The following is a 14,491-nucleotide window of genomic DNA, read 5'->3' on the forward strand; positions in this document are numbered from 1 at the left end:
TCGGATAATTGGTAGTATTTGAGTAATACGCCATTCACAGCATACAGTCCAGACATATTTTTCTCTGATATGTATTTGTGTACAAAAAGTGTCAACTGGCAATTTATTTTCCATAATATTAGCAACATCTGTCTTAAGACAATGCAAGAAAATGTAGAATTTCAACCTAGTCAGTGTGTATGGCCATTTTACACTGTACTCTCCAGTATATGTTAGAAGGTAAAATGTAGTCTTTTGTATGCTGCAGTTTTATGATAAATGATGCAATACTTTATAGCTTATTAGCTGAATATATGAAAAATGGCAACAGGAAATTAAGCATTTCTCTTTTTTTTTTTTATTTAGCTTAAAGGAGATTTATCTCTCAGGAATCAATTTGAATAAAGTTGAACAAAGAAGGTCCTCAAGCACATCAATGAAAAACTGGACTTGGGCATTAACTTAGAAAAAATACATTAAAAGTCCCTTGCAAAGTTACATCTGGGACAAGGCTCCTTAATTCTATTACGTACATTTCTGTGCTGTTCTTTCCATTAATCAGAATAACTCCTCACTGCTCTTTTTGTTGTCACAAGTGATACATTAAAATCATTACATCGGTAAAGGATTAAGATGAACTCGACATACTGCAGGTCTATTAAAGTCACACTGCTTGGAGGGGGAAATGCTGTTTAGACAAAGGGAAGCGACAGAACAGTGCTCATCAGTAGCTTTAGTGATCCAGCTAAGTCAATCACAATGTAATTGTGCCTCTGATCCAGAGGATGGGGCTGAAACATTAACCACACAGTGCTGCTCGGTTTATGACACAGTGTGTCTAATGATAAAGCTGTAGTCTTGTACTCGCATGACAAGGCTAATTGTAAAGTGAATTGCAGCTCACATCAAGACTACTTTAAATCAGATTTCCAAGTGGCTAAGGTCTAATTGACAGCCTACTGCCGGCTAAACATTTGCCACTTGTGTCTGAATTGTTTGAATAATTGTAAACCCACTATAAAAGCATATTACAAAATGAAAATGAGGTGGATGTTGGACTATTCTTCTGAAAATACATTGTTGCCACAAGAAAAACTCCAGGATTCTTCTAGTACACTGGATCCAACTACTGCAAAAACCTGATCCCTAAACATCTTCAGAATATGTTTTAAGGAGGTTTGAGATGTCTTTAGAGGAGAAAACGTCTTGGTAAATGTATCACAAAACCACAGGTATTACTCTGGAGATTTAAATTCCTCTTCACGCATAAGAGAGCAAGAAGAGGCACTTTTTCCAGCATTGGCAGGGGCACGTCTGTCTTTTCTTTTTCTCTCTTTATTCCCTGCTGCCTGAGAAGTCCTGATAAGACACACATGTATCTGGGGAAGAGTAACCTCAGCATGCTGAGGTGGGATTCAAATTGTTTGATGGAGTGGCTGATTAACTATTTTTATTTTTATTTTTTAACTCCCTGGTGTTGCTATGGGACACTAGCCTTTGAAGTTGTGACGGTGGTGCCATTCCAGTTTTTCTGCCATGCCACTGTGTAGGATTGTAGGGATTCAATTATTTCTGTCATTGTATTACTGGCAGAAACGTAATTTGCTCTCAAGCACAGCTACTGTACAGCCGCTCTCAAGGATGTAGTGGCAGCACTATACTTATTTCTGTTGTAGAAAATCTATGCAAGTTTGTTAATTTTAAACCTATGTGAAAATTGCAATCCAGAATACTAGATTGCAGGAAAAAAAATCAAACAGCATTAATTATGACTTTTGACTGAAATATCCTCATTCTTTTTGTTGGACTTGAAGTCCAACAGCCCATTGTAAATTGGGAGCACAGTTTTAACCTAAACATCATGGCTGTCATAAGTCCGAAAAGAGGCCTTAACTTTCTTTATTTAGATTCAATTAAATGTTGTTGTTGTTGTTTTTTGCTAAGGTACTTAAAGGAACTGTTTTTTATATGTGTTTTCTAGATGCATGCAAAACTCCCAATATGAATTGATTGGTACCTCAAAATATGACCACAAACCTATGACACAATTATATGATACTGAATGATACAGGTACGCATTTTCACAAGTAAAGTTTAAGTTTAGGGATGTAAAATAACTTTCAAGGGCAAGAGACATTTTGATCCAAATCAAAACTTCTCTTAATACTTTCTGACTTCTTTCTGACCCCTCGTCTGTGGCAATCAGCCCCAAGCCCACTGGTTCCTACTGAAGCGTTAAGTCGTTCAAAACGGGTCCCAAATATATACTATAATTTTTTTTAAAGGCTAAATAATTAAATAACAGCTGGGCACTGTAGTTTTTAGGAAACATCACTCAAACAGGAAGTAAATAGTGCATCTGTTGGGAACGTTTGGTGCACTAATGAGTATTTAAGGCAGTAGCACAGTGTATGTGGGATTGACAAAAAATAAACCACAATGGCCATGCTTATGGTATTGAAGGAATTTGTCACGTGTGTTTCCCAGCCAGCCCAGTGTTTCTATTGATGTGTTGGCTGCACAGACAATACTTAGTTGGATCAATCAATTGTTGGGTTTGATCTTTTCATGGGATTTCTTGACAATGAGGAAATTATAATATCACCAGCCTTATCTTTAAATCCAGTAAGCCATAGTCATACAACTCTCCAAAATACCATGCTTTATTCCTCCACCTTTTTATTAACCACACTGATGAGGGCAAAATAACGGTTTGAGGAGTAAAACATGGTGTATTGGTGGGTTGTTGTGCAGCTTGTTTCATTTTAATAGTCTTTTATTGAAGCACTGTGTGCTGCACCACTCTGCACTTCACTGTTCATGCGTCCTCAATATTAAATAAGTTAGGATCTTTTTCAGTGAAGATGACAACATGTAAGAGTTCTTTACAAGTTAAAAACTGGACCTTGGTTGCAGCAGATGAAGGCAAATATATATGCTCATCCACTACCCTCATATCAATAATGATACTTCCCAACACGTCATTCTGACATCAAACTATTACCTTTGCCATTCTCCATGTAATCCTTTTGTGGTCGGGAAACTTAATTGGAGCACAATATCCAATGTTTGCATTTTAAGACATTATGTCTTGATGAGTTTGGGGTCAAGGGCCTTTGTCGATGACTTTGTATCAGTGTTTTTCTGTTCTGAAGAAGTAACACTTGAAAGCCCTCAGTCACTGGCTCACAGAGGGAATACAGCCTCCCATTAGGGATTGAGCCAACTACCTTATTAATTAGCCTTTGCAGCTTTAGGCCAACCTGCTAACCCATTTAATGAGTAAATAATTGCTTCTTAGGTCTTATGTCATCATGTCTTTTATTAATATGGGAAGTTATCTCAAAATTACTCTTGAACCCTCGAAGTGCCAAAATGAATTTGGAGCAGGGGAGAATTTGGCCCAAAGATCCTTCTCTGGGCTATAAATCTTGGAGGATTGGTTCCAAAATAAGATACATTTCGATTTGATTCCTTAAGGATTTTAAGAATTGTCGAAAGACTTTTTGACAAGGGATTGTTATCAAATAATTGGAAAAGTACATCCAATTTAAATATCTTTCTAGGACTTGTACAAACAGATAAATGAAATTTTTGGCTTCCTTTCAGTTGTTCACTGTTATTCCTTTTACCTTATTTTATTTTCACTTTTAAACTTAGTTCATCATTTTTCTGAAAACTAATTTTTATAATTATCTTTATACAAATAATAATGACCATACAGAGTACAGAAAGTCACATGCACAGTGATAAATAGATACTTTATCAATCCGCAGGGTCAAACTATCACAAGCAGCAGAGGAAAAACAGGTAATTATAGCAACTTAACTTTGAACAACTCTCTGAAGCTTTATTGGATCTTTGCTAAGCAAGTAATAGCCATTCCTCTTTCCACTGCAAATCAATAACTCGTCTCTTTTGGTCTATAGCTGACTTGTGATTGATGTATTACAAATCAATGAGGGTTTTTATGAAGTTAATATCTTTGTTACACCACACCGATGTGATGTCAATCATTTATTGTGTCAGTGTTGGCTGTGTTCCTCCAGCAGTTAATCATGTTATGAAATGGATGTGCAATATTTGTCTTTAAAGTAGATGTAATGTGTAGTTGCTAACTGAAATCCCCTCTAAGAGTCGTTTGGGTGTCTATCAATATACAAGGAAGGTGTAGTTTGGGAAGTAGGAAAGCTAAAATATGTTTCTCGTATTAGCCTTGAGGGGTTTTTTTTTTCACTTTACTGGTGTAAAAGGAGCCTTAACATGAATAACTATCACATTATTCATATTGCATTGGACAGAGTAGCACTTTGTCAGTTCAGTAAGATTTTGGTGGCAACAGTGTAATGCAGTGTAATAATGCATACTGTTCAGCAGTTCAAGTTGTTCTTGAAAAGTAACAAAACAGTTAATAAACAAATAAGTATGCCCAAATATGCGTAATTTACTAATTAGACTAAGTTTCTACTCTACAGCTCAGAATACGTGACCTCCTTTCTCTAAATAGAAAATGTGTAAAAGGCCTGACTATTGTCGGTAGTGAGTATCTGTTTCAATCACCTGCTCGCCTTATAAAATCTGCACCTCATTTAGCTGGTAAAGTAATGACCATCAATGGGTTTGTAAATAACCTACTTAGAGGAAATTATGCTGGAAAATGTGCTAATTAGCAAGAACAATGCTTGCACTGTCAGTGTAAAACCATCTAATCCTTGTCGTCTAAAGCTTAATGCTTGTCTTTAATACTTCAGGGTCCATTCTCTAACACTATAAGGGTTAGGGAATCAGTTCTTTAGTGTTTGCGCCAGACTACTGATGCCAAAAGTCTATATGCCTATGTTCATACTGCACAGCCCTTTAGATAAATGTGACCAATATTAAATAAAAAGAGCTAACAAAAACACGATTGCAGTTCATGCCACGCATCACCAGAAAGTGTTACAGCAAGTGCATCTGTTCACCTTTTTTCCTTCTGGATGTAATTCAGATGTTTAAATTCTGAGAAGGGAAAACATGCTGCCTACCAGTTAAGGAATCTCTTGAAATGTATGAAACATCAACTAGATTTGTTTGGGGTTTGATAAATGGACAAAATTTCTGAAAAACCGAGGAGAAACATTACTGCCCTACTACACATAACTATATTTATATTTACTAAATTTATTTTTCAGCTGTAGAGTGAAGGGCCAATTTTTTTTTTTGTCAACATATGACGTGTGCAGGTCAGAGGCACAATGCAAGCCAAAATTCTGGGGGGAATTAGAAAAAAAAGAAAATAATGATGCAGTTTTCTGCAGTTTGATATATAATATATATAAAGTAATCTCCCATTTTATATTAGGGTAAATACTGTATATTTCATAGCCAAGTGTAGGATTTTCATGCCTATTAACGTCTGTCTGCACTCCAAAAGGAATGTCTAACTCTCTCCAAGTTCACTTCCTAATTGCATTTAATTTTCACACATTTGAAAAAGGGATTGATTCTCTACTAACCACTTCAGCAAAACACCGTTAAACTGTAGCCTACATGTCCTCCAGCATTGATGCACAACAAGTGCTGTGTGTGCGCACACCTGCTGTTGCGAACCAATTTCATCCTGCGACTTCTGGAAGAAACCAGTACCATAGGCAAAGAGGTTGTGTGACTTTTTGAGGTATGTTCTATGACATAATTAGAAGAATAGGTTTGACTCATAATATAAAATGATCATAACTACATATAAAAACTCCAGATATCAAATGAGCATGATGCCACTGTTGCAGGTAGTAAAAATAATTTGACAGGAAGGCTGTTGGCAAACTACAGTGTGTCTGTGGACAGTCCTGAAGAGTAGAAAATGCTCTTTTGCTGCTATTCGTGCTGATGCCTAACAGCTATGACAACAGCTGCTTTTTGACTGGCTGGTTATGAAGCAATTTGTCAAGAATCCTGACAACTTATACTAGAAATTCTGCAATAGAGGAATGTAAGTGTCAGCCCAGGCTTTGTAAAGTAGACAGGCAGCGATGAGATGCTAAAGACTGAATGAATTTCTGACCCGCCATGAAGGACTGGTCCTGTGGATCTGAAACTGATTTGGTCTAAGCTAAAACACATGAGTGATAGACATGTAGGGAGATTTGTCTTTTGGGAGAGAAATTGCTTGTATGGCAGATACAGTTAAAATATATGTGTGTGTGTACTAGTGCTGACACAATTACACTATTGATCAATGATTTGATTAATAAAAACTTAATCTACAACTATTTTAATACTCAATTCATTGTTTAAGTCATTTTATAAGGCAAGCCTTCTCTGGTTACCCCTTCTCAAATGTGAGGACTTGTTGTTTTTCCCTTTTTGATATCATTCTTTTATACCATTTATTGTTTTATTTACGAAAGAATTCAATCAATTAAATGTTTTCACTTTTTGGACTGTTAGTCGTACAAAACCAGCGATTTAAAGGAAAAGTTCAACATTTTGGGAAATACGCTTATTCACTTTCTTGCTCAGAGTTAGATGAGAAGATCATTATGACTCTGCTGTCTGTACAGTAAATATGAAATATGAAGCTATGGCAGGCTGCCGACTAAGCTAAATACAAAGACTGGAAATGGGGAAACAGCTAGCCTGGCTCTGTCCAAAGGTAACAAAATCCACCTACAAGCACCTCTGGAGCTTACTAATTAACATGTTATATCTCCTTTGTTTAATCCTAGCAAAAACAGAAATGTAAAAATGTCAAATCCCCATTTAACGGTGGGTTATGTGCCAAACTATTTCTTGCTCGGCAACCAGCCGAGACTCCAGGAAGTTAGTGGTCCTGACCAAAAAATAGTCTGGCCCTATTTCCAGTCTTTGTGCCATGTCAAGTTAGCCGGCTGCTGGCATTAGCTTCATATTTAGCGTACTCATACAAGAGTGGTATCAATCTTCTCATCTAACTCTTAGCAAGAAAGCAAATAAGCTTGTTTCCCAAAATGTCAAACTTTTCCTTTTAAAGATGTCAGCTTAGGCTATGGGAACTTGACATTTTTTGTAATTGTTTTTTTTTGACAATTTTTTTTTAAACAATTAATTGAAAAAAATAATGCAAATAACTATTATTTGCAGCCTTAATATGTACTTTTTATACAGTATGCGTGTATATATGTGGAGGTGGTTCTTCAAGGCCAACTGTCATTGTCCTCTTCAGAAATGATTGCTTTAAATGAAATATTGATCATAGTCTGCTACAGAGAATTTTCTTTAGAGAGATCACCAGCTAAGCACCATTAATTAAGTCAGAGGTGTGAATGTTTTATACTTTAAGTAGTTGTTTGTCAAATGCTATTTGACCTTGACACACTTCTGAGATGAAAGAGAAGGAAAAATGCCCTTTGCTGTATTGAGCAAAGAAACCTCTTGAATGCAGCCTTTTGTGGGATATTTCTAATAACATAATGGCTCAAACGTCATGTTTCAAAATCATTTTTCACTCCACGGGGTGCTTAAAAACACTTGGGATGGAAAATTGAATAGAATTTATGGCAAAGTAATCAAATCAGCTATCTACTTTGACCACTGTTACCACTGCTTCCTAGAACACAACCACTTCAATTGAAGTTAATTAGAATGAATGTAGGAGGAATAATCTGGACAATTGAGACAAATAACCAGTCTGTGCACCGCAGTTGAATTGTTTTGTTGGCAATAGAGCTTCCAATCAGGGTTGGACACCTCTCCTCTCACTGCTGACTTCAAATACCAAAAGACAATGTACGCTCATTTGCTTAGTAAAGATTTTTTTTTAGTCATGCTGATTTCCAAATTCAATTTAAGGCCAGTTTCTTGCCAAGCAAAAGAAAAGGTCCTCTGGAGTGCTGAGAGTCCCTGTTTTGATCATTGTTTTCTTTCAGGTTGGAGAGAGAATTATTGATTTGGATTCAAATGAAGCTGTTGTGAAGGCGAGAGGTCCATTTGTCGAAACACGCTGGCATGCGTCACTCCAGATAATGAGGAATCATAATGAAGCATGTTAACGCTGCGTTCCGTCATCATCAAAGTCGTCAGCGACAACACTTTGACTGGCACCTGTCGTCGATTGACTAACATTTATGCCTCGCCATCTGTTTTATTGTTGTGCAGTACAAATAAGTGGGAAGAAGCTATGATAATTTGCTTCCTCTGTCGCTTTTTCTGACAGTTTCAGGAGCCTAAATGAGCAGATTTTGCAGTGTAGGGCTATGTCATTTCCAGTTCTCCACACAGATGAAATAATGCATAATGTCATGTTGTAGAAAGCGCAGAAAATCACGGAGATGTTTGGATCTCCCTTTGTGCTTTATTCTCACTTACACACAGCGGGAGTGCTCTCCCATCAACCTTTCAAATATAGAATCTGTGTGCTCAAATCCCAATGAGCTCATTTACACAAATGAGCTTAAGTATATCTCCATAGGTAAAACAGGAGGTGTGCCATTGTTGGAAGAAACAGGATAATGTGGCATACAGATGAAACAGTTGAGTTAGACCTCCCATGAGGGGCTATCCCTTAGATCTTTAATTAGGGCAAGAGAAGACAGGAAAATGTAATCAATCCTCTCACCTCTGGGGTTTCTGTAGTGGGAATATGCAATAATGTATATTCCTGCGGGACAGTATTTTCATCAGTATTCTATTTAACAAAACCTTTTTTGTAATCATAGATACACTAGTGGTGAAGTTTAAAAAAAATAAATAAATTATAGATCACCAAAACTGAAATTTTGTTATAACAATTTGAATAGTTTAAAAAAGTTTACACCTGATTACTGTTAATTGTGAGCAAAATAATGATGATAATAAACAACAGATAGTGACACAATGATACAGTTAATATAATAGATGTAACAACTGGCTTATAACCAGCAGCCTTGCTCTTATTCCACACATTGTAATATAGATCAACTAAAGTTAACACATTTTTTGGGAAAGGACACTGAAGTTGTTACAAATCCACTTGCTGTTTATGAGGATACAGCAAGGTTGTGTTATAGTCCTAATTAATGCGTGCAGAGGATTGAAGCTTCCATTTAAGCCACAAGACATTTGGGATAACTTTAATTTATGGAGTACAGAGAGAACTGGTGCTCTGACACAAGCAGCAGGGGGTCTTTGAAAGCGGGCGGCATTTTGCCGTGAAAAAGCTTTGAACATCTCTCCCTAAAGCAGGACAGGAATCAAAAGCAAAGGCTAATGCGCCTTATGCGTTCCATATCCAAAATTGTCTCGAACTGTTCATTATTCATAACAAATCCTAGTTAGGTTAGGTGCATGTCTGACATGGCACCAGGCAACTCCTTATGGTTTTCCTAACTGGTAGATACATGTTCACTTTTAGAGCATTACAAACACTATACAACTGTAGTCCTCCAGATTTGCATGAATAGTAAAGGTACATTTTTCTGTTAAACTGGAATGTGTTTCTGTTGTTCCGTTTCCAGCTTGGTGCTGTCTGACCCCCCGCAGAGCAACAAAGATGTTGTTATTCTCGTCAGATGCTCACAGCAGCTAATTAGAGAGGGACTAAGATGCGAGAGAACCAATACCTTTTGCCATAGGTAGTTTAATGTCCGCTTTCAGTAGACTTGTAAAATAATATGTACTTCAAAGAATTTTCACAAGTTTAAACAACAAGAAACTGATTTGTGAGTCAAAGCGTATGTGACAGAACTCCTCATGAAGGTAAAGTAAATTGATAGAGATCAAGCATATGATGCTGAGCTACTTCTACTGATGTCAACACTAATGAGAACTTCCATCGTAGGAGCAACATCTCGGAGGATGAAAGTTTGGTTTACACATGTAAACACTTGCCTGGCTGAACGATCAGGGACTAGATCTCCAGTAATTGTGTGGGAACAAGATGTCATGTAGGAGCATACATCTGCCCTCACTGCTAGAGTGCAAAATGTTTAATTCTGACACTACAGGGAGTTCAACGGCTGTTGTTCATGATGGCAAGTGGTGATGGCAGGCTTAGGAACCAATAATTCAGATGGTAATTACATGAACTTGAGACCAAACTTGTGTTATGCTATCTCATGATACAAAGATACATCCTCTCGATGGACAAAATGACTGCTGATGGCGTCAGCTACAATTATATCCATGGTTTGCAATGGAGAGAAAGAAATTGAATAGCTGTGTAAATGAAACTGCGAGCAAACCTTATGATCTGTGAAATTCCAAATGTAGCCTCGTGGGGTGCAGCTGGTAACTGTTTTTTATCTCGATGAGCCTGAGGAGTTAAATAAACTTCATTAAGCCTTTTTTACTTCTACAAGCGCTGAATATATCTGAAAGTTACTCCCTCCACACTTTACCCCACCATAAAATCAGTGCCTTAGTTAAAATAAAACACCCCAGAATCTGTATTAAAATGTGTTTTCCCTGTGGCCCATTTCAGTTCTCTTGATGGCTTAAGAATATGTTTGGATAAAATGAGAATAAAATAGCCCACCTCCAATTTCTTGGAGTTGGCGCTGTGCCTGGCAGCCACAGTCGTCAGTGGATTTGTCTTTTGTTTAGATTTGTATTGTTTTAGGAAAACAAAAACACATGTATAGTCTGTTATCTAATGAATGCCAATGAGGTAATTTGTTACTGTACATTCAATGTCTAATTAAATTCTGAGACTTAAATCACACCATACACTGTTCAGTCATGTTCTATCAGTAACCTACAGCAGTGTTGCCAGTTACTCAAAATTATTCACTGAAAATTACAGATTTATATCTGTTAGATAATTTGAGTGTAATGCGATCTTAACAGAGAATTTAGCAGAAAGCACAATTAATATGACATGGTTCAAACATGTTCTTGTTTTGAGGCCAGGTTTCACAAGTTAAAACTAAAGAATGGTGTGAATAGAAAACAAATAATGCAAAGCAAAAATTGCCTGTCCATTCCCCTAGAGCAGCTTGTAGGCTGCGTCTGACACAAACGGGACAGAGGTTAATGCACATATTATACTAACCTTCCCATCAAATTATCAGCTAAGGACTAGATTTACATGTAAGAGTTGGGTTGATGATTACATCTTGACATCAGTGACTGGAGTCATGATCTTCTCAAACGCACTCAAATTCAGAGAGAGTCTTTTTAAGGTACCATGTTCATCAGCGTAAAAGAAGAAAAGAGAATCTTCACTGAGGGAAAGTGGAAGTCCGAGCCAAAACACACATCTAACATTTTCAGTCCAGCTCATGTAAAAATTGTTACTAGGAATAATTTTTATTTACTCTGTGTTTTATTAAACTCAAGACAGGAAAAACATCTGTGCAGTATCCCTACCTATCTATCTATATATGTAATTTACACAACATATTTATCACCTGTTCTAATTGGTTTGATCATACAGGCTTTTGGCAGAGTGTAGCACAAACTACAATCACAGGATTTTGCCTAGGAAGGCAGCATATCTGAAAATGTTTATTTCTCCTCTACCTCTACATGTACAGTCATATAAGGAGGTTCCTAGTCAGGTATCCTGGAGGAAGGAAGGTACCTTCAAAATGGCATAAAGCGATCGTGTCTACCTTTTGGGCTAAAGTATTTCATGCTGACAGAAATAACTTTAGCTTTTCCTGGCTGTAGCATTAATGTGCATTCTTAAATCAAGCACTATTTCCCCTTTTAAGAAAAATATACTTTTCTACAGTTCTCCAAGTTTCACATCGAAACATATTGGATATACACCACAACGCCTTCTGCATCTATGAGTAGTATGAGTATTTTTATCTGAATGCGGTTCTCGAGGGGAGTGAGACTGCTGAACACCCACACAGCCTCTGCTGACAGCCTTCAAACTAAGCAACAGCACTGAAGCCAAAATGCACCAGCTCAGTTTGTGTCATTGCAACTTGCCTGCTTTGACGGTCTTATAGAAAATGGATGGCCCCCTCACACACATACAAACACACACACAGAGTCAATGACATCAAGTGCTGATGGGGCTCCTGCAACCAAAAACTGCTGAAAAGTGACCCTGGCTGTGCCCTTGTCACCGACTCCGGGTAACAAGTGAATGGAAATTGGTTTTACCTGAGTCAGGTAATCATTACTAAATGAATTTGCTCCTGGGCCAAGGGTATAAGTGGGATAAATATATATCTCTGAGATGAATACAAATTTCACTTATGTAATGAAAGGCAGGCTGGTTATTGATTTTGGAGGTTACGCTCTGCATGCTTTTCATCGCAGGCCTGTTCTACATTAGAATGATGAGTTTTCAATTTGGCAGGTGTTTACATGAAACTGTCAACAATTACAGCAATGATGATTTTAGTGTTTTGTTATTTTTCTCCGGTCCTGCAGGTCCTCCCGTCCAGTGCAGATATGCAAATCACTTTTGTTTCATGCATGCTCAATGAGCATAAATGTGAATGTTGTCACCATGTTGATTTTTCCAAACCGTGTTTTTGTGCACCGTCATCATCATAGCAGACACACATCACCTTCATTATCACCATCATCTCCACTGCTATCAACAGCATTCTAATCATCATTATAATCAGAGATATCATAATTATTACCATTGCGACTGTACGGATGGCACAATCATTGCTATTGTCATACGTTGATAAAGTGGCAGTGATTCATTTCTCCATGGCTCTGACTGTGTTCATTACGCCTCAATAACAGATGGACCCTGTTAACTGCACACGTCTGACGACTGCTGAAGTGTCGGCTTCAGCACATGGAGCAGCTGGGAGGACATGGCCCGTGTTTCAGAGCTGGTCCGTGCTCTTCAATAATTCAACCCTTCCAGCTGTCTCATATCAGGCCCAAAGCTCCACGGCCTCCAAGCTCACATCACTGTATCCCCAGACACTACAGTGGACTAACTATAAGTCGACCCTTGCACCAATATTGTTACTTAAAAATCAGTATCTTAAACTGCTATATGAGGGCTGCTATATGAAGGTTCCTTCCTGCACAGCTTAACCTCAACCTTTATTTTAAAAAGTTTCTCATAGTCCCTATTCAATTTAACTCATTTTTGTTTAAGAATTGAAGATATTAGTCTTTTTTTCACTCAAGGCTGACTTTTTTGTAACGCAAGATATCTTTAATTATTGACTGGTGCCCTGAAGGAGAGTGGTTAAAGACCCTTGAATTTATTTTTTCTCCTATAGGCTCCCTGGAAGAAGAGAATGGATCTATGGATGTGGCATCCTGGTGAGATGAAAGTCTAATTATCTCTCAAGAAAACGAGTGGAAAGGCTTTTTAATTAGGACCCGACCGCATCCGCACACTGAGAATTTGTACATTGTGATGGATGGTGTGTGCATCTCCTTAGTGACTGCAGACAGAATAATAATCTGACGAAGGGGAGTGGACTGTGTAAAGCAGAGTGGCAAGTGAATAAGAAACCAGGGAGAGGAAAGTGTTTGGTGGAGGAGGGAAAAACCCAAGGTGGGGCTGAAGGGGGAATTGGAGGGGTGAACTTGGGAGTATAGAGGTTGGGGTAAGACTAAGGGAGTTGTGTGAGGTGATATATGAGGCAGACAGCAGTGTAAAAGCAGGGTAAGAGTTGGAGAGAGAGAGTGATTAGGAAGAGAGAAGTAAATAAGACGGAGATATAAGAAAAAAGGAAGAATTACAGAGAAAGAGGGAGCAACAGAGCCCCGAGCTGTAGCCATGATTGGTCCCATTCCCAGCGTACAGCCGATTGGTTAGTCTTCTCCACACTCCCCTCTTCTTGGCTCTTACCTCCCCTCTCATCTCAGCAGGGGGTCCCACAGTCGCCAAGCCCCTTAATGCTCCCCTCCACTCTTCTGCTGCGTGGCTGGCATGCAGAATGCATAATCACTATATAATCATAATCAATGTCTGAGCATGTGTAGGAGAACTATAATAGTGGCAGGATTGAAATAGTGTTCATGTTTTTTTCTTTTCTTTAGGATAGTTCAATAACAAACAAGAGTGGCATATGTATGTACCTATGCAACAACTGCCCTGTATGTAAATTTACCAGGAAAAAGAACACACTATAATGTGATTATGTCTCTGCTAACTCGATTATAGGCTTGAAAGAGTGGATGGGAGCTGTGGGTACATTAGGTGTGCCTCAGAATTTGAATGCTTTTGGAATACAGCGTCCCTTTTATGTATTCAGAGCAGCTCAGGAATAAAAGGTGATAATCATTTATTCAAAAAGAAACATGCAGTTTGGTTACAGGTTCACTGTTAAAACCAGCAGCTTATTGATTCCACTTTCGTAGGTTCTGAGACTCTATAACTGTCTTCTTCTTTTTCCTCCTCATCTCACTCATTAAAACAATTTAATAACCTTGACACAACCCCTCACCTGTACAGCAGCAGGGATTCGTCATGCTTGATTGATAATTGACAAAATTGATCGAATAGATGAACCATCCTGATACTTCAGGGATACAGCTGCCGAGTTAGTGTCATTATCAACACACACACGGTTGTTTTAACATAGTTTTTTACATTTTACATCTTTGTCGCAGGTGGGAAAACAAATATTCAGGCACC

The 14,491-nt window shown here is 38.0% G+C and overlaps 1 protein-coding gene across 1 annotated transcript in view; it reads left to right on the top strand.

The window, feature by feature from the left end:
• Nucleotides 1-12,668: 12,668 nt before the first annotated feature.
• si:dkey-237h12.3 (teneurin-3) overlaps nt 12,669-14,491 on the top strand; it is a 164,415-nt gene continuing 162,592 nt past the window's right edge. Inside the window, exons 1-2 of the mRNA XM_044205917.1 lie at nt 12,669-12,725; nt 13,125-13,167. The gene's annotated coding sequence lies outside the window, so the exon portion shown is untranslated. The remainder of the gene's footprint in view (nt 12,726-13,124; nt 13,168-14,491) is intronic.

The sequence above is a fragment of the Siniperca chuatsi genome, linkage group LG8 (assembly GCF_020085105.1).
Source record: "Siniperca chuatsi isolate FFG_IHB_CAS linkage group LG8, ASM2008510v1, whole genome shotgun sequence".
NCBI classification, from domain to species: domain Eukaryota; kingdom Metazoa; phylum Chordata; class Actinopteri; order Centrarchiformes; family Sinipercidae; genus Siniperca; species Siniperca chuatsi.